The sequence below is a fragment of the Adiantum capillus-veneris genome, chromosome 6 (assembly GCF_014529385.1).
Source record: "Adiantum capillus-veneris isolate H3 chromosome 6, ASM1452938v2, whole genome shotgun sequence".
Lineage (NCBI taxonomy): Eukaryota > Viridiplantae > Streptophyta > Polypodiopsida > Polypodiales > Pteridaceae > Adiantum > Adiantum capillus-veneris.
In genome coordinates, this window is record NC_140936.1 from 128,609,108 (window position 1) to 128,631,325 (window position 22,218).

Consider the following 22,218-nt stretch of genomic DNA (forward strand, 5'->3'; position numbering starts at 1 on the left):
CATGAGACGCATGAAATCAAAGTGAAAATGGAAAATAATAGCAAGGCTAGGTGTTTGGGAGTCTGTAAGAATGTTTCCGTGGAAGCTTTTAGCATTAAGAAGGTTGTTGATTTTTAAAGGTTGTTAATTTCTATGTTATGTCTACAAAGGGAACTGACTATCCATTTATCCTAGGTAGACCGTGGCTAATGACAATGCAAGCTTTGCAGGATTGGGAAAGTGGAAAGTTGAATTGTAGAAATGACAACCACAAGAATTTTTTCTTTGACATGAAGGAGCAACGTCAAGAGGAGCTCCATGAGGAATCTTCTCAAAGTGAAAGCGGGGATGATTGGACCGATGACTCCTCGGAAGAAGAAAGCAATGGTAGCACTACGGAGGATGAGTCATCCATTGAATTCATGGGTGTGAAGTCTAGGCCTAATAACAAAGAGACATCTTGCCAAGGTTTAGAAGAGGTAGACACCCAAGAGAACCAAAGTTTTCATGATGAAGAAATGCTAGATGGTATGTTGTCAAAGACTCTTACTTTGGAGGAAAGAGAGAGGTTCAAAAGTATGCTAAGGAAGTTTCCTAAGATTTTTGCTAAAGATTACATAGATGTACGTGGAGTGGATTCCATTCAACACAAGATCGAGCTAAAGCCAGAGGCCAAAACTAAAGCACAAAAGCTACGAAGGTTAGGAGTCATCAAAGAGCAAGCACTATTCAAAGAGGTGAGGAAGCTTCTAGCAGTAGGGTTCATCTACCCCGTAGAGAATTCTGAGTGGGTCTCTATAGTTGTGGTCACTCGGAAAAAGAATGGCAAGTGGAGGATATGTGTCAATTATCGTCCACTCAACGAGGCAACAAAAAGGGATCACTTTCCCCTCCCATCTCAAGATGAGATTCTTAATGAGGTAGCAGGTAAAGAAAATTACATAGTATGTGATGGCTACTCTGGTTGCTTTCAAATAGGCATTGCATTGGAGGATCAATTAAAAACAACCTTCATCACCCCTTGGGGTCATTATGCTTTTAGAGTCATGCCGTTTGGTTTGACAAATGCTCGAGCAACGTTTCAACGATTCATGAACATGGTGTTTCAAGCACTCTTTGGGAAGTCTATTAGAGTATTCATAGATGATTTTTGCATCTATAGCTCTAAATCATTGCATCCACAGAAGGTAGAAGAAGCCTTGAAGAAGCTATATGATATGGGAGGTCAACTTAATCCCGATAAGTGCCACATAGGTGAGGATGAAGTGATCTTGCTTGGTCACAAGGTTTCTTCCAAAGGCATTGAGGTGGATCCAGCAAAAGCAAAAGCTATCATTGAGCTACCGTCACCAAAGAGTCTTAAGGAGGTAATTTCATTTATTCAAAAGGTGAAGTACATGTCAAGCTTCATTCACTTGGCATCGGAGTTACTTCACCCCCTCCAAAAGTTGACACAACATGTAGAGTTTGCATGGTCTGATGAGCTTGAAGAGTACTTTTCTTGTATTAAAATGGTTTTGGCGGAACTACTGATGCTCATGCCTCCATGTTGGGAGTTTACATTCTTTGTTAGCTCAAGTGTGGGTGAGGAGACATTGGGTGCAGTATTGTTGCAGCAAGATCCTCATAGCACTAGGATGCGGCCTGTCTACTTTGCTAGCCGGGTCATGAATGCACGTGAAAAGGATTACAGAGAAGCAAAATATATGATGCTTTCTCTTGTCTTTATAGTGAGGAAGTTTAGATACTACCTCTTGCCAAAACCCTTTATCATAATCATCACTGCTGAAAACTTGTTTCCTTGGGTGTTATCTCAAATGACACTAAGTCCCAGGATTGCAAAATGGATTATGGAATTGCAAGAGTTCCAATAGTCTTTCAGAGTAGAAGATAGTTTGCATGCACAATTAGCAGGGATTTTCACCTATAGAGTGCATGAAAGGGACATCAAGGTGCCTAAGGTGAAAACCCTACCCTTATTACCATCAAGGCATTTACCTAATGCATTCACCTTGTTCTTTGATGGAGCATTTAAGAAGGCTACAGAAAAAGCAGGGGGAGGGCTTGTGTTGCTTGATTCAAATGGTGAGGTTGTTATGAAAGAGCATGTGAATTTTCCCGGTTCCACGAGCAACAATGAAGCAGAATATGACATACTAATCCATGGTTTGTAGATGTGTGTTACTCAAAAGATACGTCGTCTCATGGTAAAAGGAGATTCACTTATCATTGTGAAGCAAATTCTAGGTATTTGGGCATGTAAGAATGAAAGGCTAAGGCAAAAGGTTCATGCCATCTGTAGACTCTTCAATCAATTTGAAGAAATACAATTGTATCATATTCCTAGGAAACAAAATGAAGATGCTGATTCGCTTGCCCAAAAAGGAGTTGCATGTGTTAAGAGTGAAGTGCAGGTCATCATGGAAGCAGCAGTGATAAAGCAACCAAGGTACCAGGGGATGGAGTCATTGGCTCCCATTGTGAGCTACATTTTAGAGGGCTTCACAAAGGCTCAAAAGTGGAGGCTCATTAAGAAGGCGAGTTCGTATTTGTTTTTGGAAGGTGCCCTATACCAAAGAGGAAAAGATCAAGTTTGCAGGAGAATACTGACAACCAAGGAGATTCCAGCCATTCTTGAAGGTTTGCATGAGGAAAGGTGTGGTGGTCATTTTGCACAGGAACTCACTGCGAAAAGATTTTTCTTTTTGGGTATGTTTGGCCAGGCTTGCAAATTGATGTTCAAAATTGGTGTAAAAGCTGCCACAATTGTCAGATTAATGGAAACAAGCGCCTATTGCATGGTCCATGTCAGTTAGTCCTTGCAAATGGTCTATTTGAAAAATGGGGCATTGATGCTATGGGTCCATTACCTAGGACTAAAAATGGAAAATTGTATATCTTGGTGGCCATAGACTGCATGACTAGGTGGGTGGAAGCTCAAAGTGTGGCAAGAGTCAATGCTAGGAAAATTAGCAAGTTTGTGTCACCTTTGGAGATTGTCTCTAATAATGGTCCAAGATTTAGGAAGGGCTTGCTCACAGAAGTTTGTGATGAGCTTCACATTCTACATCGGCATAGCACACCCTACTATACTCATTCAAATGGTTTGGTAGAGAAGGCTAATGGTATCATTGCAGGAATCATTCGGAAGATGGTAAAGAATAATACAAAGCTATGGGATGACTTCTTGGATGGACATTGTGGGCCTATCGGACTACCTACAAGGAAGCAACAGAGTTCACACCCTTCCACCTAGTCTATGGTCAAGAGGCTTTGCAATCCATCGAGCTCAACATTCCAACGACGAGACTTCATGGAAAGGTGGCACAAGGAGAAGAAGCAGTGTGAGGAGATCGTCTTCTCACCCTAGTAGAACTAGAATGGAAACGAGAGGGGCTTATGAGTGCTATAAAAAAAAGGCTACGCAAATAAATGACAAGCTCAACAAAAAGGTGAAAGACAAAGGGATCAAGGAAGGAGATTTGGTGCTAAGGTACGATAATCGCCTTGACAATCTCTTTGCTGTGAAATTCAATACTAGATGGCAGGGTCCCTACATTGTAAAGAAGGCCTACTACTCACGCTACTATCAACTCATGGATTTGGATGGCAAGGATCACCCGAAGAAGGTGAATGGGTATTGACTAAATCCCTTTTTGAGTCGCGTTCTACCGGAGGATCTACAAGAGCATCGAAAAGCTACAATACCATGTAAGTATTTGAGCTTGACACTAAAAGATGAAGATTCGATTAAGGCACCAAATATCAGAACGAATGGAAAAACAATCTCATTGGAAGATATGTCTTTTGATGGTACATGAATGTACCATCATCTTAGGGGGGGGGGGGCTAAATGATATCCGTTTTTTTGGCTCTCATAAAATCTTTTAAGAAGCCACTTCACCCCACAAAAACACCCTAGCACAATGACTAGGCTCGCTTTTTCATTGTAAATAGCGTGTGTGTGATTAGGGTTTTTATCAAATTGTTTTATTAAAATCATTGAGCGAGTCATTGGGCTAAGAGACAAAAAACTAAATTCATAATATTACGATCCTCTTTACATGTAAATATTATCCATCAAATAAAGGACCTAAGTATAAAGGGTTTTTCTCAAAAAATTTGTATTTATGTAAATATATATTTCTAGGTTTGCATTATCAGGCCTAAGTATGCTAGCTTCCATTGCATGTCATTCCTTATAACATGTTTTACTATAATTCTATCCCTTAAGCTCTACTCACACAAGCCTTGAAAAAACTTCGTGTGACTTCACCATAAAAATTCACCAATCACCTTATTGGCTCCGTCATATTTTTCCATTCCTCCAAGATAAATATTCACAAATACATAGGTTCCATCTTCAAATAAATTCCATAAATCACTCAAACTAGAGAATAATTGAGGGTCCCTTCCCTCATGATTTTACTCATTTTATTTTTCACATATAAATTTTTAGTTGCCACCATGCATCCCATGTGTCCATTTCTTTATAAGATCCATGACTAGCTAACCTATCTTCTTGACCCACAAATATATATCATATTTGATACTTATCCTATACCATACATGTGTGCAAGCTCCTTGGCAAACTTAGGTCATGGTTGATGTATGGGGGGATCACTTGGAAGCTACAAAGGAAAAAGAATCAAATAGTGGCTCACTTCAAGACTTATGAGGTGTTGCAGGGACAACTTTTTTCTCGAGTTTTGGCGCCCTCTTCTGCTCCAAATTTGAGGATATGTCCAAAAGACAAATTGTAGATTGTAATCTGAAGTATTTTCCATAAAGTTTTCAGAGTTTTTGGAGTCAAGAGCGATTTTACATACATTTTATGTCCGAGTTCAAAACTGCCACCTCATACACCCAAAAGTCTTCCTATTTTCTATCACTCCTCCACACACCTACTCACTCATACACACTCCTCCCTCTCCTTCCCACACCCCAACCTGCACCTTCCATAACTCCTAACACCTTCTTCACCATCCTCAGTCCCTCTCTTCACCATAGCTTCCATGATACACGCACATACTCTCATATATCTCTACACCTACTCCCATATTCACATTCCCTCTTCACCATCATGAAAATTACAAAAGAAAAGAAAATTGGATATGATTTATGTCTGCAAATGAAGGATTTTCAGCAAGAAGACCTTGAAGTCTTCAAATCGACGCTACGTCACCATCAACCCACGACTCTCTCAAATGGATGCTTCATCCACCAGTGTCACTAGATGAACTTCCTCTTTGATTCCATCTATCCCGCTAATTTTCAATACCTTCTTAAGGCATTTTACCATTGTCATGCACCTTGTGTGCACCTCATTGTAATCATAATCACTAACCTAGTAGCATTAACCCTAATGACAAAAGCACATCACCTCAAGGAAGTAGAACTCTCTTTCTCCCTCTTTTTTCCCTCTCCTTTTTCATTCACCATCATTAATAATGGTCTCTCTCTTGAGCCCACATGCATGTGACTTAAGGAGATAAGAAAGGCCCACTCCATTTTGAAAATGTAAAAAATGCTAAGCTCAATTTGTTAGCGTGGAATTCAAATTAACCATAATCCAAATAAGTGATCTCCAACCTATAAATAGACCCCTTCCCTTCATTGTAAAGGCATACAGAAAATTCTAGCGCTAGAGGCGTGAGGAGAGATTTGGTTGTAGATACTATAGTGTGAGATTCACACTTTAGTGGATTATAGCATTGATGCTACATTTTCTAAGTGAGAGAGTGTGAGAGTTTCACATCTCAAGCCACCATTGTACCTATCCTTATAGTCGTGAATAAATTTGAAGTCTTAGTGCTCCAAAGACGTGATTTTGTCTCCAATTCATATTCCATCCAGTTATGCGATGCTAGTCAAAGATTTGAGGTGATGTGTATGCCGCAATTTCTCAGTTGAGCTTGTGAGATTAAGTGTTTTGGGTGATTTTTATTACCAATACTAGTTCATTGTAAGAGTTTTGAGTGGTGAGAGGTCTCCCAGATCCTAAGATGATGTGTGTGTTGGCAAAGTGTTGAGCATGTTGAAGAGGGGGAATAGGGAACACACCCAACACACAAAATATATGCCTCTCTACAGCCCAGGGATTCCACATCACCCCTAACCTCTCAAATAGCACCTTCAAATTGGATAATTTTCACTAACAACTCCACTTTAGCACACAGAACAACTATCTCACCCCTTGCAAAAAACACCTTGCAGCACAAATGCACCCACACTGCTCAACTCACCGTTTCCGACTCTAGGAAAGCACCCCAATTTTTCCCTCTTGGTAGCACCCTTCACGATGCAGGAAAACTCTCTACAAGCACTGTTCAATACACAAAGAGCGAGAGAAAAGGAGGGGAATGGGGAGAAGCAACACGAGAGATAGGGGCAAATATGTGGTATTATTGCATAGGGAAATAGCACAATCAAGTATGCAACTTCAATGTCAAGCATAACAGTACACATGCTTGCAACTTTCAATCACACATTCAGGCAAAAAAGCCCTCAAATTTTTGCATTTACATTCTTTTATAGGGGTGCCTCTAGGAGGTCTAAAAAAGAAATGATGGGTGTGTTTCTCCTCCCATGGCCTTCACTTAGAGCTATTTTTGGAATTTGTTTGCATTGCTTGCACCTGGCATAGTTCAATTTTGGAAACAATTGTATGGTATATACACCATCCTAATGTTCGCCCAACTCGGTCGCCCAGCTTGCTCCTCTTGGGGCTTTGCGTTCCCCCTCTATATCCTGTGGTCCTCCACTGACTGGATAGGCCTCGAACTGTCTCTTTCTCCCTTTTTTTCCCTGCGGGACCCTCCCCTAGTTGAGGCAATAGCGACCTCGCTATTGGGGAGGGGGTGTGACTCATCTCCTCAAAAATTTGGTGGGCAGGCCACTAAGGCACTGAGAATATCCCCCTAGCGGGCACGCCATGTTAGAACGGCCTACACCAACCAGGAATGCTAGCGCGCCTCTGGCGGACCACCATCTCAGCTCAAAATAGCGCCCAGTGCCACCGTCAACACCATCAGCAGCGCCCCACAGGCCTTCTACCATCGCCAGCGGAGCTCACAACTCCTTTTGCCTTCACACTATGCCAAGGGCTCATGGGCCAGGATTTATACCCCAGACGCCTTCCCTTGGTCCCCTCATGTGGGACTTCTTGCATGCCATGTGGCAGTGCCCAGGATCCCCTACCCTCTAAGTCCCTTGGAATTCCAAAAAAAAACTTTTTGATTGTACAATTCCCCCCCCCCCCCCCCCCCCCCCCCCTTTGAGGGCTTGATAATTGTCACCAAGTATGTTGTTGAGCCGGAAAACCCGGTCGGAAGCTCACCGTGCCGACTTGAAAATGCCCGGCTCCAACCGCATTTTGGGATTTCCCAAGACCTCATACTGAGGGCGCAAAAATCGATCAAAGCATCTGCAACCAACTTTGGACAAAGGCACCCAATCTTCCGACTGTTGTAACTTTTTGCTCTGGACTACGTTTGACATGCAATCAATTCTTGCTAGCTCTGTATGATGCATACCCTACTCTAGAACCTTGTCAAGTCTCAAAAGATGACAGATTGCATGATTCTCCATGTGGTCAGGTGGGCATCAACCTAGCCTCCTCTAAACCTAGCCCCCTCTAAAACTTCAACTGGCCATAAAATGCAAACCATGGCTATGATCCGCAATCTAAAAGGACGGGCAGGCTCTATAACTTGAGCTCTACGCATGTGTACCTCGACTCCCACTTGGACCACCTGTCTCTAGCTGTCGTGTCAGGCAAGAATCTACAATCCACTGAAACCAACCTTCAATAACTTGGGCTCTGTAGCTCTGTTTGATAAGCCATTTGGGCTTGCTCCTTCAGCACTTCAAGGTCTTCATTCCTAGACCCAAAAGTTTCACTTTGCATCTCCTTCATCTGTTCACCAAACAAGCCCCTCATGGAGTCTTCCTTGGCCTATAAGCCACATCAGGCATACAATTCCGATGCTATCTGTCATCCCATGATTTTCCTAGCTACTCCAACCCTTTGCCATACTTCTGCTAGCGTGCATATATATATGGCAATGCCACTTTCTAGAGTTGACACACTTTGGATGCACCATCATTGCCCACCTCCCAGCTGAGCATTAATGCTCAACCACATAAGATCTTTTATTCCACTACTAACTGCAAAACCTGGCACACACTATGAGAAAACTAAAACCATATCTACATAGTTCTATTGCATCCTACTTTCAAACATTCAAGTGGGTTGCCCCACCCCCTGCATCACATAGCTTCCACCTGGATCGAACACTTGTCGTTGATATCTTCCACCCATCTGTAACTGCTCACCAGAGTGCCGTACCTCAGCACCTAGACCACCATGTCTGTAGGCTGCCCATAGCCTACCTTCTGCACTCCATGCATTCCTTTGCAACTTGTCTACTCCATACCAAGTAGCACTAAGCATATCGTCATTAGAAAAACATGTACCTGACACCAAGCTCCAACACATGTCTTACCCTCCCTCCCAACCAAATAAAGTGGAGGCCTTGAGCATATACCCCTCCACCTACTGAACCAGTCTCCATAGAGTTGTATCTACCACCATATGCATCAACCATAGCTTACATACCTTTGATGGAAGCAAAGCCACTGTTTGGGATTCTTCTTTCTCCACCCTTGGACATGTCTTCTACATTCGAATCTCCATCGTCTTTGTGATCACAACCTCCTCTTTGGGACCACAATAAATTCCAGCATCATCGAGCCCTTCCTTGTCTACCGGCCCTTCAAGGTCAATCAACACCATCTGATCTTTGGTTTCAATTACCTGTTCTTCAAGCACCTCGTCTACCACTGCATCATGCTCTTCTTGGGAAGAAAGCAACTCGTTCTCTATTGCACCATCCTTGTCTTTCTCCATAGACACAGCTGCTCTATCACTCTTGGAAAAATGGTGCACATGTTGCACCACCATGGCACATTCTACCACTACTTTCATCAGCATGGCCTCACACACCACCTTCACCTTCATATCATCATCAGTAGGTCTAAACCGCACCACTTGGCTTTTATCAAGCATCCCAACTTGCTCTGCTCCCTACTCTTCTTGCACATGGGCTACTACCATATCATCAAACATATAAGAGCGCAGCTTTACCTTTACAAGTTCAGGTTCATCAGATTCCGTCTCTTCATCATAGGATGTGGACTCATCTGCTCTATTCACCTTGCTTGTCTCTCAACTAATCGAGCTTGTATCATCATTGGTATTGGCATCATATACCGATTCCGTAGCTGCATGTGGTTTCGCTTACTGCTCCACAAAAGCTTGACCATCTTCACTGCTTTGCAAACTGTCTTCATCAGCCTCTGAACCCTTGGTATCTGCATCTCGATTGTATTCTGCTACCTTTTCATGCAAAGTCTCCACAAGAACATGCTTTACCTCTTTAATCAATACTGGAACCTCCACATCCGCTACCGCTTTTGCATCTTGGTTCACCTTAACATGGAGCTTCTCCTTGTTGAAAAGCTCTTCCACTCTGGGCACATGCACATCACAAACTAGAAACCTCCAAGGAACATAACCAACAGTAGGTCTTACCTCAACAGGCTCTGCATTTGAGCAATTGGAATCCCCTTGGGTTGGACCCAAGAGCACTTCGCTACCTCCGCAACAGACATATAATCTACTCGCTTTAACACGCCTAGCTCCAACTTCTGCTTCACCTTTATGCTCTTTATCTTTGCCAGATAGACCATGTCTTTGTATGTATCTGCACCATATTCGACCTTTTCTCTAATCCTCGGATGCAAGGACTCTAATAGCTTTGACAGCTTCAAAGATTGATTGCTCCTGACCCCAGTAGCAATCCCTAACCTTTTTGCATCCGTCGACATACGCATTGGAAGTAGCCATAATTCAAAATCTGCTAACCAATCCTTGGGATCTTCGACGCTCGTAAATATGGGGCCAAAACCTGGTTCCACCATCTTTGCTAGCTTCAAGCTAGACCATCAAACTCTCGAACTTCAGCCAACCGCTTTGTCGGGGGCTAAAAAACACCACTTTCAACCGCAAATTGGAGCATCAGACAGCTCCTCAGTGGGGGCGCCATAAGATGGATATGGGGAATAGGGAACACACCTAGCACACAAAATATCTACCTCTCTATAGCCCATAGATTCCACAGCACCCCTAACCTCTCAAATAACACCTTCAAATTGGATAATTTGCACTAACAACTCCACTTTAGCACACAGAACAACTATCTCACCCCTTGCAAAAAACAGCTTGCAGCACAAATGCACCCACACTGCTCAACTCACCCTTTCCGACTCACAAAGCACCCCAATTATTCCCTCTTGGTAGCACCCTTCACGCTTCATGAAAACCTTCTGCAAGCACCGGTCAATACACAAAGAGTGAGAGAGAAATACAGGAAAGGGGAGAAGAAACACGAGAGATAGGGGCAAATATGTGGTATTATTGCATAGGAAAATAGTACAATCAAGTATGCAGCTTCAATGGCAAGCTTAACACTACACAGGCTTGCAACTTTCAATCACACACTTAGGCAAAAAAGCCCTCAAATTTTCACATTTACATTCTTTTATAGGGGTGCCTCTAGGAGGTCTAAAAAGAAATGATGGGTGTGTTTCTCCTCCTGTGGCCTTCACTTAGAGCTCTTTTTGGAAATTTTCTGCATTTCTTGCACCTGACATAGTTCAATTTTGGAAACAATTGTATGGTATACCCACCATCCTAATGTTCACCCAGCTCGGTCGCCCGACTTGCTCCTCTTGGGGCTTTGAGTTCCCCCTCTATCTCCTGCTATCCTCACTCGCCGGATAGGCCTCGAACTGTCTCTTTCTCCCTTTTTTTCCCTGTGGGACCCTCCCCTAGTGGAGGCAATAGCAACCTTGCTATTGGGGAGGGGGTGTGACCCATCTCCTCAAAACTTTGGTGGTCGGGCCGCTAAGGCAATGAGAACATCCCCCTAGCAGGCATGCCACGTTAGAATGGCCTACACCAACCAACAACGCTAGCGCGTCCCTCGCGCACCACCATCTCAGCTCAAAACAGCACCCAGCGCCGCCGTCAACACCATCAGCAGCGCCCCACGCGCCTTTCACCATCGCCAGCGGAGCTCACAACTCCCTTCACCTTCACACTATGCCAAGGGCTCACTGGCCAGGATTTATTCCCCAGATGCCCTCCCTTGGTCCCCTCATGTGGGACTTCTTGCATGCCATGTGGCAGTTCCCAGGATCCCCTACCCTCTAAGTCCCTTGGAATTCCAAAAAAAACCTTTTGATTGTAGAAATTTTCCCTCCCTTTGAGGGCTTGCTAATTGCCACCAAGTGATCCGATTGCTGAGCCGGAAAACCCGGCCGCAAGCTCATCATGCCGACTTGAAAATGCCCGGCTCCAACCGCATTTTGGGATTTCCCAAGACCCCATATTGAGGTCGCAAAAATCGATCAAAGCATCTGCCAACTTTGGACAAAGACACCCAATCTTCGGACTGCTGGAACCTTTTGCTCTGAACTTTGTTTGACGTGCAGTCCATTCCTCCTAGCTCTGTACGATGCATACCCTGCTCTAGAACCTTGTCGAGTCTCAAAAGACGCCAGATTGCATGATTACCCATGTGGTCAGGTGGGTATCAACCTAGCCCAGGTAAAACTTCAGCTGGCCATAAAATGCAAACCGTGGCTCTAATCTGCAATCTGAAAAGATGAGTAGGTTCCATAACTTGAGTTCTAGACACCTGTACCTCCACTCCCAATTGGACCACCTGTCTCCAGCTGTCCTGTTCGGCAAGAATCTACAATCCACTGAAACTTCAACCTTCAATAACCTGGGCTCCGTAGCTCTGTTTGATAAGCCGTCTCAGCCTGCTCCTTCAGCACTTCAAGCTCTTCATTCTTGGACCCAAAAGCTGCACTTTGTATCTCCTTCATCTGTTCACCAAACTAGCCGCTCATGGAGCCTTCCTTGGCCTATAAGGTGCATCAGGCATACAATTTTGCTGTTATCTATCATCCCATGATTTTTCTAGCTGATCAAGACCTTTGCCATACTTCTGCTACCTTGCATATATCTACCCATGCCACTTTCTAGAGTGGACACACTTTGGTTGCACCAACGTGTTGGTGTAGTCTCCATGCAGGCTCTTTGACAGTGTAGCAAGGTCTTCTTTCACCTCTCAAATTGCAAGACAATTGTTTGGGAAACCTCACTCTCCATCTCCCTCCATTCTCTCAATGGATCCTTCTATAGAAAATTGTTGCTTGTTTGTGTGTGTTTTGCATCAAAGTTCGCATCCATAACTAGGTGGTGCCCTTTTTAAGTTGGGTTTGGCTAGGGATTTTTCTTGGTTGTGTTGTGTTGTGCCCTAGCTTCATTGAGCAACACGAGAGCCATGAAGGGTGTCTAGAGGCCGCTCTTCTTGTTGTCCACCCCGGACCACCTCAATGTATAGTCATTGCCAAGATGAACTCGGCCCTTACAAGATGCATCATAAGTAGTAAACCACTCCTTATGAGGAGTAACATGAAATGACACCCCTAAATCCAAAATCTAATCATGCATAACAAGATCATTTATGGCAACAAGATGTGCACCATGCAAGCTTGAGGTGAGAAGAATATTGCCATCTTCACCATCTTCATTGATTGCATTGATTTCTTTAATCTTTACACCTCAACCCTCTTTGTCCTTTCTTCCTTCCTGCTTATTTCTTTGCCTTTATCCTTCTTCCATTGGTGACAGCTTTTCTTCATATGCCCCTTCTTATGGAAATAATAGCACTCAACATCCTTGTTATTGTAACCAGGTGACTTACAGCTTGGCTTTCCCCTTTTAATTGATTTCCCCCTATCAATAGATGTACCTCTCACAGTGAGAGAATTACTACTGTTGCGTGTATTATCAAGGTTCTTTTTGTTAACCTCTTTGGTAAGAAAATTGCCTTCCACATTGGCAGAGGTAAGACCACTAGCTGGTGAAGAATTGCTCGCAGTTGTACGGAAGGTATCATAGCTCTCTTGTAGTGTAACCAACAAGAATATTGCTTTCATAGAATCATCAAACTTGATTTCTTGTGCACTCAGCTGACTAAAAATGGTGATGAATTCATTAAGATGACTAGACATGGACGTCCCTTCTTTCATCTTATGATCATCTAGCTATTTTAGCCAACACACTCAGGAAGCTACACTCTTTTTCTTGTACAAATCGCATAACTTCTGCCATAGCTCAAAACTGCTCCTCATATCCTTGAGGTTAAAATACACGCTCTTTGACAAGGTCAACATTATGGTAGACCTAGCAATTTTATCCAACTCCAACCAGTCAATATCTGACATCCCTTTTGGTTTAACACCCTTAGCTTTATGGGCCTTGCCTGCTTCTTCTGCATCAACACATTGTAAATCTGATCCTTCCAAAATGGAAAATTGGTTCCATCCAACTTCTCGATGTTAACAATGAGCTCTCAGATGAAGACACCATCGTAGCAAGAACTCAACAAAGAAGCTCCATAAACACATAACTAGAACTTGGGGAAAAACGAGCTCAGTTCTGACAAAAAAATGAACTCTGATCAACTATCCAAAAAACACAGAAACTGACAAAAATTTGTCATTGTATATTGTCAAGGTCACTGGTCAATGTCCACTACGCATCAAACTGTCTCTCTTTTGATACACTACAAACTCGACATATGCATAAAGTGTATCAATGCCTCAATGGCAAACTAGCAAGAGCATACCACCCTTGATCTACCCTCATAAAATATACACCCTATGCTTGATGTAGAGAATGGGGTTGTCCGGGAATTACTCCAGTACCTAATTGACGGAAAGGATCTCGGACATGAGTATCCCTCAGTTTCACAAAACCTCACCATGACCCTCACAAAAGGCTATGCAGAGATTTCTATCAATACATATACCTCATAAGATCATACATCAACCACAATGATCATAGAGATGTAATAACAACCGTAGCGGCAGTTTGTTTGATAATCAAACCCACAAGATCTTATACATTAAAATGCATATGATAGAGAATCGGAGAAAAATCTACAAAGTGCAAAATCTACAAACTGTGTCCTGTCCTGTTTCCACCTGTATAAGCACATGTACCTGCAACCTGTAGTCAAACAACCCAAATATGCAAAAATCATAGAACCTACAGCCATACACGACAAGACAAAAAAAACCGCCTTTGTAGCACTTGTAGAGACCAAACGAAGCTCAAAATGATCCGAAACTGCAAAAATAATTGCAGGCAAGGCCCAACGAGCTCATTTACAAACCTTGCGCTCCTCTTTGCACTCACGAAATCTGAGGGCAATCAGCGGAAGTGACATGTGCAACCCTGCGGGGCACTGTGTAGAGCCTCCCACCTGCTCTGATACTAGTTAAAGGTGCAATACAGGTGTGTGCAAGCTGGAGTGTGATGGAGGTGAAGTAGAGAAGAAGACGAGACACAAATATAGTGGACTTACTCACAATAGTGAGCTAAGGTTTGAGTCCTTATTGTATAGTGTAAATGGTCAGTTGATAGTGTCCGGCCGCCCACTTACTTAGGGCTAGCACATTGGGCTTTACCACCCCAACAATGTGCATACCTAGATATATTCCTGAACCTACTCCAATTCAACTTCCAAAGGACTTGTGTATCATATTCTCACATAGATCATCACAAGAAAACTATATCATTGGAAACTCCATAGGGTGTCAAACTAGCTAGTCATTTATGATATCTCCATTGACTTCACTAGGCTTACTGATGGGTACCACTTCTCATCCTCTGCATACACCCTCTCACTAACTTCTTGGGCAGAATAAGCACTCACCACACCCTATAGTTATCACCTCACTTATACCAAACCTACTAAGCGCTATAGCTTCCCTCACAAACCTCAAACCTTACATTAATATGATAAAAACTCAAAAATATATCCACACATAAAACCATATAAATATCACCATGAGGCAATCATGATCTATGAAATTTCAATGCTAATTATCATGTGTATTCTCCTAGCATGACCCCAAATGCACCTAAAGGGACAACTTACTACTCCAAATAGCACTAAAATTTGCTCAAATAAGTGCAGAATAGGGATCATCATGTGCACTACGATGTTATTTTGCAACAACCCTCAGCTTATAATCTTCTTCCCCATTGTTTACAAGTCAAATACTTGCATAAGCCGTTTACATGCACATATAGTTTTCTACATTTGGAGGGATGGATCATGTATTTAAAGTAGTTCATTGCTTGCTCACCTTGACCTTCTTATGTATATCCTCTGATTAGTGCACCCTAAGAGACAACATTCCAAGTAGGAATATTAGTATAAGGAATAGGCCTAATGGCTATGTGCAACCTACCTTGCCTTCTCACCATGCCTTTCAAGGCATGGAGGAGCTCCATTGGAGGCTCCTATGGTAGAAATGCACACACACACACACCGACACACACACACACACACATACACACTTGCATTCACACACACAACCACACAATAACACATGACGCAAATACACTAATGCATACTCACATGCAAACACACTTAAAATCATGCATTTGCATACTACAAACACAAACAGAAATAAAATTTTTGTAATACACACACACAAATACAATTGCATACACACACATAAACACTTTCATAGTCACATGCAAACATACTTACAATCATGCATTTGCATACTACAAACACAAACACAAATAAAATTGTTGTAATACACACACACACAAATACAATTTCATACACACACATAAACACTTTCATACACACACAACTACACAATAATGCATGACACACAAAATGATAGCGGGAAAAAGAGCAGTGCAATTGGGTGGCCTCTGTACTCGTGCACACTCCACAAACCACGCCTCATGCAAACAAGCAAAAAACAAAACAAGGGGGGCACCACCCTAAATTAAGAGGTTTAGGGACCTCACACATAGTGCACATAGACAAGTGAGACTTCTGGCATTATGATGGCATCAAAACATATGGCAAAACACATAGAAACGAAGCTTAGGGACCTTATGTAGCATATATATACACAAGACATCAGCTTAACAATACAACGGCATCTGATCATACATAACAAGGATATAGAGAAGCAAGCCAAGGATGGCATAATCCCTTGTCAAAAACAATCAACCCAGCAAGTAGGTATGATCCTACTAGCAACACATCAATACCTTAGAGAATGATGGCGAGGATGGTGGCCATGGAGCATGAGAGAAGACTCCTTATTTAGGTTTTAGGGCTAGTAATGTAGCATACTAGAGGGAGAGAGAGAGAGGGAGAGAGAGTAGAGCTCCATCCATAGCTCCTCGTTGTGAGCAATGTCGCATAGCTTCATTGCTTGGTGAAGGGGGTGAAGTGTTGTTCTTGAGTGAGAGAAGGCCTCCTTATATAGGTTTCTGAGAGGGTTTAGGATTAGGGATAAACATGCTTAAATCCGTTGATTGGGGTTACTTTTTGCTCAGGGTGGTCAACAGATTGAGGTCACCTGATATGTCACCATCAAGATATTCTGTAGAGTGATGTGAGAGGGGAGGGTAAATGCTGATTTTTCTGATTGTGACACATGGGGATAAGGCCTTGACCAGCATTTAAGAGCAGGTAGGTGGCTGTTGAAACTGGAGGTTCTGCACATGTCGGGGGGGGACCTGCTGGGTCCTCCTGAATATCAAATTCTCAAAAAGTCCTCAACCATGGCTTCTTTTGACATGTGTTCTTTGAAAAAATCAGCATGTCTCTTTTCAACTCAAAAGTCTTCATCCCTGTAACTCAAAACCATAAGATTTTCCCCTTTTCTCCTCCTGTAACTGCATTGTTGATGCCCAATCACTGCTTCTAGTAACAGTGAACTGTTACCTACCAAATACTTATGGTGCAGTAAAAAATATTTACCATGGGTAAAAAAAGTTACTGTAGGTAAAAAGTGATTTGTATTTACCATGTAGGTGAAAAATATTTACTGTAGGTAAAACATATTTACTGTGGTAAAAAATATTTACTGTCGGTAAAAAAGTGAAAACGGAGTATGCTGTGCTGTGAGTCCACACGAACATCCTCGTGTAAATTTCACTAGAAATTCACACCTAGAATGGGCTATTTTGTAAGATATAGGTTGTAGGAATGCATAAGAGCTCGTTCCCACGTATCTTCTGTCCATGGCACTTTTTACTCTTTGGTGCTTGTGAAGTAGATTTTTCTTCTCTTTTGAGATCCCTTGGACTAGAGTATCCTCATCTCCCCAACAACTGACTGTGCCTTTATTGCATCTTCAGAAGGGGTCCTAAAAACCATGCATCATATAGCCCTCCCCCTTAAGCTAGAGGTATTTGATGCCTCTAGCTGTAGGTTGTGCTACAATAGGGTTCTCTTGAATACTTACCCACCTGGTACCAATTGAATTTGCCATGTTACTGCTTTCTTGGCTGATGCACCCTGTTTAGTCCTTTCTGATGAATAATTGTATCCATCCATGACTAACAACTGGTCTCCTAGACCCTTGAAAGCCATACCCCATCCATTGTCAATATCCGCTTTCACTGGTAGCATTCTCTTTTTTTCTTTTTTTTCTTCTCTTTTTTTCCTTTTTTTTTTTTTTTTTTGCCCAACCCCTCGTTGAGCATTCATGCTCAACCATAGTATTATTTAGGTAAAAGATGACTGTATAGAGAGAATTATATAACATAGAGCTATAGACTGCATAAGAAAAATGATAGTATAGTGGCTATATAGATAGGATAGAGATAGAGAAAAAAGGATCTGCTACTGCATCACCCTCTAGGGTCAAATGGAAAGCTCAAAGCTCCCCCACGCATGGTGTAGAATCCACCTGGATCAAAAGTAAAGCATTGCTCATTGCCATCAACCTGTAAAACATGTATATCCAAGCCTTCCTTTGCACTTGTAGGCCAATAGACAGGCCACCCTTCCAGCTCTTTATAGCACGGAGCTTCGTCACCCTGCATCCATAATCCTTCGTGTCCACTATAAGCATACTTGCCATCACTTAAGAAACGTGAATCATAAGCAGCTATCCTACCATCTGCTACAAAACCCTCCATGGTATAGTCCACTTCAAAAAAACCTCGCCATTGACACAAAAATATATGTAAAGCAACCTCCAATAACACATGTATCCATAGCATCACATAACATAGCAAGACCCTGCCATTTGCCTCCACTTGCTGCATAGCCAAGCAAACTTGATCACTTTTCAAACCTGTATCCAAACCCTCTGTAAACGTCTCCACAACCATCTCTTTATACTCAGAAACATGACCTACTAGAGCTTTAACCTGTGCAAATACCTCATCACCAACAAGGTTGACGGCACCTTCCTTTAATTGGATATGGTGTTGGGTTACCGTCACTCCTTTAATGTGCTCGTAATCAGTTATATAGAGGCCAGCATGCTTCTTTAGTACCTGCAAATAGGGTTCTCTCTCTTCTTCTAGTAGGTCCTTAGCTAGCATCTCCTCTAAGCCTGTGGCTTCTTCCTTGTTTAGAGAGTCTTGACCACCTTCTCCTTCTGGGTTTCGCAGTATTATACCCATGACTTCCAAAGAGCTAGCATCCTCCTCAGATGACTCATCCTCAGATGAAGAGCAGCTGCTTGTGCTCCATTCATCCATAGAAGTCTCCATCTCTAGGTCTTGTTGTCTACCCTGCTTCATGTCATACACAATTTTTTGTTGCTTTCCACCTACCTTATGATTTGGTCGCAACTCAAGGGAACCTGTCTCCCAATCTTGCCTAGCTTTCATAGCCATAAGCCAAGGTCTTCCAAGGATTAGCGGATAGCCCTCCCTCTTAGTTGGGATCACATAAGCATCAATTGAGATTGCAACACCAAAAGCTGAAACCTTCACTCCATTAACCTTTCCCACACAAGCCACCCTTACATTATTTGCCATCTTAGCTTGTAAGGAAGTTTGCTCGTTTACTTCCAAACCCAACCTGTGCATTAATTTCTCTGTCATAACACAAATCTCGGCTCCACCATCTATGTACACATTGGAGACTCGCTGACTCTTAATCTCTGCATCAATGACTGGCACGATATCCTTCATGCCTCTTGCACTAATAGACCCAACTGACTTTGCCTTAGCCGTCCTGGTGCTGACCATCTTAGACCAGGTTCTACGCATCTTTGGGGAAAGGTGGAGGAGTTGCTGCCATGAAATCTTTGGTCCTTGCCTACTCACATCTGCTACCAGGTCGTAAGGTATGTATCCTACCCCAAGTGGAAAGTCTTCTACTCCTATGTGCCTCCTTGACCTACTCTTCCTTTTCTTGTCTCCTATCACTTGGGAGGAACCCTCACTCCCTTTATGCGGCTCTGAAGCTTCCATTTCATCAGTTCTTTGTCTCCTAAATCTCTTTATTGGCATGGCAACAACTTCCTCCATTTTTTCTTTCCCTTTATCCTTACCATTGTCAAGACTTATGATAGAGACAGCCCTGTCCTCCCCTCCCGATGGTAGTGGAGGGATCTCTGCTGGTGCTTGTGGTGGTGGAGGAGGGGGTCTCAATATTTGGATTGGTGGAGCCACGTGTGCATTTTGTCCATTTAGTGGCCTAGCTCGAGGAGGAGTGACTTGCTGGCGAGGAGGCCGTCTTTGATTACCATTTTCTTGATAGCGTCGTGGATGGGGGCAATAATACATGCCGTGACCTACCTCTCCACAGTTGTAGCAAATGTACTCACGTGCTTACCTTTGTCCTTCTTGTCTATTTCGTTCATTTCCTGGCTGGGGAGCCCTTACACCTTGAACCAGATTGATGGACAGGCTCTCTAGTTGATTGGTGATTTGTTGAAGTAATTCTTGTTGAGAGGACTCTTGGTCTGTTGCTCCTGTCCCTGCTACTACCCTTGCCGTAGGTTGAGCTAGCGGTGGAGGCTCCATTCCCCCTTGTAGTTGAGCTTGGAATTTTAACTTCCTATCCTTCTCCCTTGCATAAGTCATAGCTTTATCAAAGGTATCTGGGAATTTACCTTTTACCTTTTCTCGAAGGATGGGGTAAAGCCCTGCGAGGAAACAGTCCTTCTTTAGGCATTCTGGCGCCCTTTCTCCTTCACCTAGTGATGCACACCATTTCTCCCACAGGTTGGAAAACTTTCCTTCATAGCTTCTATAGTCATTGGGTGATGTTTAGCGTAGCTCTAAGAGCTGTCTCCATATCTCCTCTGGAGGCTCATGGCGGAGAAATTCTTCGATGAAGGCCATCTTTAAGGACTCCCAGTCTCTTCTTTCTTCAGGTGCCAAAGTTTGATACCATAATTTTGCACCTTCCCTCAAGACCAAAGGAAAGGCCCTTAACTTAGTAGCTTCGTCATCCCTTCCAGATACCAGAAAGGCCATTTCCAAATTATCCAAAAAGTCTGGAGCAACCTCCCCAGGCTTACCATAAAAATTAGGGAAGGCCATAAGTGAGAGAGTAAACAATTACACAAACAGCTCCAATTTATTTTAAAATAGAGTATGGTAATTACAATTTGGAGCTTTAGCACAACTTAACTCAAAATAGGATGAAGATCAATACATCAAAGGAATGGTAATAGTCTAGTAAGGGTAGAATGACAGGATGAGGAGAGCGCAAGATTTCCCCAAGTCTCTCGGCTCCAAACAACAGGGCTATTCTTTGCTGATAAAAGATTTTTCTATCAATACAAATATTCACACGGATATGACGCACAAAATGGAAAGGAAACATGCGGGGATCATCATTCTCATTATTGGCATCCATACTTACACACCAGAGCCTAGCTTAGTTGCACCACCTTGGGACCAATGAGCCTGATCAGCCATAGAAGGTCAGCACCTCGGATCACTTCGACTCTTCCTGATGCATCTGTGAAGATGTAAGGCATGATGGCAACACTTTGTACAATGCTGAGCCTTTTAGCAAGCAACAATTGGATGCTATTACCATAATCAACATGACGAATGAAAGTGACACCATTAATGTGCAGCACATCATCAACTAAGATAGTTTCCTTAGATTGAGATAACTTCTTGAAAATTAGCAGCAAAGGTAGGGCAGGGAGGCTTTTCACCCGGTCTCCAAAGCACTTTGGACAATATCCAAAGTGATCTTCACGCGGACAGGAGGTTGGCTTGGGATTGGTGGTGTCTGGATTCACAAAGTGCACTGGGAGCACTCGCAGACGGGCGGCAATCTTGTAGGCAAGCCTTCGCCTCTTTGCTTCAGGAGGATTTAGGGGTGAGAGTCGTGGTTGCAAGTTGGAGGTTGAATTTGGTTGCTCACTAGCCTTTTTCTTGCCTGTAGTGGTCATGTAATCCCTTATTAATGAGATTAAGCCAAATGTTACCTTACGCTTGAGCACGCGCTGCGGCCTTGGGCCACTTAGGTGTAGAGGTGATCTTCCTCCTCTTAGTCGGCTCCTCAGGAAAGAGAGGTCTGGTGATGCTTTCTCTTCCCTTAATGTGTGTCACAGTACCTTCGTGTATGTTGATGTAGAATATTTCAAGCTCGTGTGCGTTGGAGGTTTCTGGAGCACTCATAGGTTGAGAGGAGAGGTATATCAAGCTCTTCTTCTCACTCTCCTTCGTTGGCGACGATCACGAACAAGGCATGTAGAAGAACTTACTTCTTGAATTTCAATGACACTGCAACCTGGTAACAAGACCTCGATGAAAGCTTTTAAGGCCTCTAAAGCCTCCTCCTCTTCTGTTCTCCAATTTGCAAACTCCTCACGCCATTCGTCCATGTTGTAGATTTCACATCTTCATTGCTTGTGGACTGAAGGTCTGTGTAGCCCTCCTCCGTGGGGGCACCAAAATGATAGCGGGAAAAAGAGCAGTTCAATCGGGTGGCATCTGTACTCGTGTACACTCCACAAACCACACCTCATGCAAACAAGCAAAAAACAAAACAAAGGGGACACCACCCTAAATTAAGAGGTTTAGGGACCTCACACATAGTGCACATAGGCAAGTGAGACTTCTGGCATTATGATGGCATCAAAACATATGGCAAAACACATAGAAACGAAGCTTAGGGACCTTATGTAGCATATATATACACAAGACATCATCTTAACAATACAACGGCATCTGATCATACATAACAAGGATATAGAGAAGCAAGCCAAGGATGGCATAATCCCTTGTGAAAAACAATCAACCCAGCAAGTAGGTATGATCCTACTAGCAACACATCAATA